Source organism: Atta colombica, unplaced genomic scaffold, assembly GCF_001594045.1.
Source record: "Atta colombica isolate Treedump-2 unplaced genomic scaffold, Acol1.0 scaffold189, whole genome shotgun sequence".
Classification (NCBI taxonomy): Eukaryota; Metazoa; Arthropoda; class Insecta; order Hymenoptera; family Formicidae; genus Atta; species Atta colombica.
The window spans coordinates 2,343,492-2,348,756 of NW_017259281.1; the positions used below are offsets into that span (position 1 = coordinate 2,343,492).

General features: G+C 28.0%; 1 long non-coding RNA gene across 1 annotated transcript in view; it reads right to left on the reverse strand.

Annotated features, from left to right (window-relative positions):
* Positions 1-600: 600 nt before the first annotated feature.
* Positions 601-5,265, reverse strand: part of LOC108686782 — a 5,954-nt gene continuing 1,289 nt past the window's right edge. Inside the window, exons 2-7 of the long non-coding RNA XR_001931720.1 lie at positions 4,848-4,898; positions 4,421-4,489; positions 4,139-4,205; positions 1,331-1,400; positions 987-1,063; positions 601-650 (exon numbers count right to left, since the gene is read on the reverse strand). This is a non-coding gene — a long non-coding RNA (uncharacterized LOC108686782). The remainder of the gene's footprint in view (positions 651-986; positions 1,064-1,330; positions 1,401-4,138; positions 4,206-4,420; positions 4,490-4,847; positions 4,899-5,265) is intronic.

Sequence of the window (5,265 nt, forward strand, 5' to 3'; positions counted from 1 at the left end):
AACACCAAAAATCGTTCCTTCCACCCGCTCCGGCCGTGTATTCAATTTTAAATATATCACATCTCATGTGTGAAGTCAAAGCTCTGTAAATTTATAAAAAGCGCACCTCAGAACGCAATTAGCATTGTCATCTTATTGAATGAAGGAAAGGAATTATATACACGCCTGTATTATCACTAAATAAGTTGTTCAACGAGTGTTGCGAAAAATATTCGAGATAATTTTTCTACAGTTCTGGCACACACGAAAGGAACGTGCAACATCATCGTCGTCTTTATATTTATGTACATTTTAATTATTGTAAATTTTTCAATATTATTATCGAACTATAATCGATTTCGTGTGAAAGTGTATATGGCTTTTTCTGCGGTTAACAATAAAATGTTTTGTCAAAGCTTTTTTCACGAGATATGTATATATATTTTTCTAAATATCTTAAATGTCAATACCCATTTATCTTGATATTTTTCACTAATTCCAATTCATATCCATTAAAAAACAATGCTTCAATGATAAGAAATCAAAAAATATCTAAAATAAATCACATTTAACACATTTTTAATAAAAGAATATATTTATTCAAATATAAAAAATCAATATAGATATTTAAATAATTAAGTTCCAATTGCTGGACCATATTGTATAGAATGCTGTAACAAATAGAAATTGATTATTTTCGTAAATAAATATTCATGTAAAAATTAACACAGTTTATAAATCAGTATGTGAACGAGTGATTTCTCATCTTTCATTCAGGACTCTAGCCAGTTATTCATCAGTTTACTTTCAGCATAAAAAATTGTGTCTCATATTTATTTATTCTTCTCGCAAATACGTTAATAAAAATTCATTTTATCATTAGAGGAATCTCAATCACATTATTAATAAAATAAAGCAACTGATGATTTTTTATTATAATACTTTCATTTTTTACACGAATGAAAAGTTTAATATAGAATAATTAATAAGTTTGACAAGCAATTTACCTTTCTATTAAATAAAGCTAGTCTTCAATTACTTGTTGGAAAGTACTCTTGAGAGGAAGGGTGCGTCCTTTAATCCTCTACACAAAATATTTTTATTAAAAACAAGTACAATTAATTAAATAACTAAGCAAAATATAATTCAAGACTTGCTTCAGTCAAAAATAAAGTACACGTTGGAATTAGATTTTTTACATCAGGTTTCAGCCCCGAAAGAATATCATCATTGCAGTCTTGATAATACTTATTGTATCAGCACAGATATATTTATAACATTATTTTTTGTAGTATGCTAACGTGCATTTTTTAAACGCATTTAATTAAAAAATTTCAAATGATATTCTTACCTTTAAAATATAATTGATGACTCTATTTATCAGATCAATTTGTGTTACTTCTTCATTATGGACTTTTTTCCTTTAACACAAAAATTCAAAAGTACTCTTAAGAGTGCGCTTTTTAATTCTCTATACATACTTTTATTAAAAATAAGTATAAATAATTAATTATTTGAACAAGATATAATTCAAGACTTGCTTCAGTTAAAGATAAAGAACACGTTGGAATTAATTTTTTTACATCAGGCTTCAGCCCCGAAAGAATATCATCATATGCAGTCTTGATAATACTTGTTACATCGATGTAGTACATTTAGCATTAATAGGATTATCACAAATTCCTCATTAATTTAACAAATCTAAAACTTTTCCTTGGTTTCCAGACAAAATCATTTCATGATTTCCCCTGACTTCAATAACATTAAAAAAATTTTCGTCCTGATTTGGAAACCGTTAAATATTGGATTAGGGAAAAAAGTCTTTTTACAAGTTTGAGCATAATTGACATTTTTTTATTGTTTACAAACCATTTATTAAATCAAATATGTGCCATTTTGATCAATTATGATCAATTATGATCTTTTATCATTTTTCAGGTGGAGCCATTATTCCATCGATTTAAAACTTCTGTGATTTCTTGATAAAAAAAATCGAGATAAATGATTTTCGCAGGCTCCTTTTGAAGTCAAGTTTACTCTATTAAGGGAATTCTGCAAAAATCGAAACAAATGGTAATCGAACGGTGCAAGGTCAGGATTATATGATAGATATATCAAAATTTCCTAGCCAAACTCTCAATTTTTGTCAAGTTATTAAAGATGTGTGTAGCCTAGCGATTACACACATAGAACTGATCAATAGAAAAGATATTGTCATGATGGAAGACAATGCCTTTTCTATTGATCAGTTAGAATTCTAGCCGCTTTTCTTAAATGGATTACTCCAATCGCATTAGTTGTTGACAGTAGAGATCAGAATCAATCGTTTTGCCTAGAGGCAACAGTTCATGACGGATGACTCCTTTTCAATTCCATCAGACACATAGCATCACCTACTTTGGTATCAATCTGGGCTTTACCATTGTTTATGGTATCTCATTTCGTTCTGACCATGATTTTTTCAACATTATGTATTATCCACTTTTCATTGCCTGTTAACAATATTTTCAGAAAAGGCTCAATTTCGTTTCATTTCAGTAGTGATTCGCAAATGGAAATTCGATCCATTAAATTTTTACTGTCAAATCACGTAGCATCTAAACATCAAGGAAATTCTTTGTGTAGCCCCAAAATGATTTTATGATTAATGTTTAGTTGTTTAACATAAGTTGCTCACACGATTTTTTTCAATATTTTAGAAGATTTCATCGACATTTTTCACAGGCCGACCAGAACGATATGCATCTTTCACATCGAAATTTTTATCAAAATCGGCGAAACCAATTCGCTGTTGTTTGTCCAGTTAGAGGATCCTCTCCATTTATATGACAAATTTTTTCTGCGGCTTGCGCAGCGTTCTTTCCTTTTTTATAATAAAAAAATAAAATGTATCGGAAATGTTCCTGATTTTCACTCATTTTCAAATTTGATTGAATGCGTCAGTATCATTTAAATCTATGATTAATTTCGAAATGTTACATGAAATAACACTTTTTCAATGATATATAACCTAATACATCATCACATAATAGTGGCACATAAAAAAACGATCAGACCTCCATCTGTCGGTTATATGTAAAAAGACTTTCCTAATCCAATATTTTACTGAGTGATCAATAATGGCAATATAAATTACTATTAATGTTGCTAACACTGTTTGCATTTTAAATTGTTAAGTTGGTAATATTTCAAAACTGTGTAGATGTGATGTACATATATATAAACAATAATTGTTTACATTAAGAGGCACCGTAAGTGATCTTGACCTTGACATATAGACTGAATTTGAGGAGACGCTATTAGCACTATTTGTGTCATTCTATCTTCATTGTCCATTAAACATGAAACAAGGGTAGTATGAGGATACAAATAGCGTAGATAGCGTGCCCCATGAACGCAACCATGTTGCGTCAAGTTCATAATTCTAAGTGCCTCCAGCAAGTTTTAGGTGGCAGTTGCTGTTCATTAAAAAGTTATTAACAAAAAAAGTTTAAAAAATGATGTCTTTTCTACTATATGAATTATAAATTTTTTGCTTTAAAATATATTTTACGACTTTCCATGCGAAGCAACTTCCCCCTCCCCCTCCCACCTTCCTTGTTAAGGAGCGCACGACTTTGCAAGCGAAACTTCTTATTTCCCCTCCCTACTTCTTGCCAAGGAACGTCACTCATTATTAAGGCACAGTTACTTAGGATTTCGCATAAAATGCATGATGCATCATTTGTCCTTATTGTTTCAAATAATAAAAAAGGATAAAACGATACATCATGCGCTTCATATGTAACTTGGAACGCACCCATAGAAACCCATAACTTTGATAACATCAAGATAAGATCATCAACGCGTCCCTTAATGTAAATTATTAAATTAACTTCTTTAAATAATTTTTATTTTCCAGAAAGTTTCGCAAAATTGTCTGATTTCCTTGATTTTCCTGATATTTACCCAGTTTTATGAGAACCCTGATTAAACATTCTTTTTCATCTAAATGTGTATTTTTAAACGTATTAAAAAAAAAAAATTTTCATTTTTTAAATATCAGATAAAACAAAAAGAATTTGTGCGCGCATTTTAAATGTTTATGCAAAAAAAAAACAAAGGATATATTAATTATTCAAGATTTTGCATTTTCTTAAAAAATTTCAAATAATCTCACCTTTGAAATATAATTGATGTGTGCTATATATACCAATATTTGTATTAGTTTTTTATTATGGACTTTCCTTTAACACAGAAAGAAAAATTCGGAGTTAATAATATATATGTAATGATATATCATATAAATTAAATTTTCATTAATTATTCAGTACACGTTAGGATAGTTAAAATCATTACAATCATTTATAAAATTATCATCACAATTAAATCAATAAGAATTAACAAGAATTGTAATTGTAAATAGTAAATGCAAAAAGAAAAAAATGAAGATTATACAAACCTTAGTTATACAAAGTTGTTAGTTGGTGTCATCAATGATGTCAAAGCCTGAGCGTGATGTGTTATCAAACTATAAAAATATGAAAAAAAATTGTAAAATACACACAAAAAATATTCATAAATATCAACAAAATTTTCCAGCTGTGATTAATTTAATTTTCTGTCACAAAATATCTTTAAAATAAAAAGATTCACATCGTCTTACCAGTAAAAAAAAATCTGACAATACACAAAGAGAATTAAAGCAAACTTAAGAATTGCAAAATAAAAAATATAATCACAAACAACTTTGAATATATCAATTGGATTGTCAATTGACATGCTTTTTTATATATTTAGACTCAAACTGATATATTAATTTATTGATATTTTAAGTTATTAAAGTTAAGCATAAGAATTAGTTTATCTATGATTGATGAAAAATATACCTATAATTGTGAGTATTTTCTTGATGATCAACCTGGTGGTACAGCATTTATCTGAAAACATATAACATATTGTAAAAATACATGTTTATTAAAAATATTACCTTCAAATGATTCCAATTTTTTAAATTGGATATCCTCGTATAAAATTAATTTCGATCAATAAAATAAAATATATTGTTTTGATAAGTACAGTTGTTAAATGTTATATTATGTTTTACATCAAGAATTTGATTGAAGTATATTAATTTAATTTTATATTATATATAACAACAACGTATAATTAAAAATATATTATGTAAGTTTTTTATATTACATAAATGTTTGAAAAACGTATAAACATACGCACATATAATATATATATGTGTGTGTGTGTGTGTGTGTGTGTGTACACGCACGCACGCACATACACGCACACAGG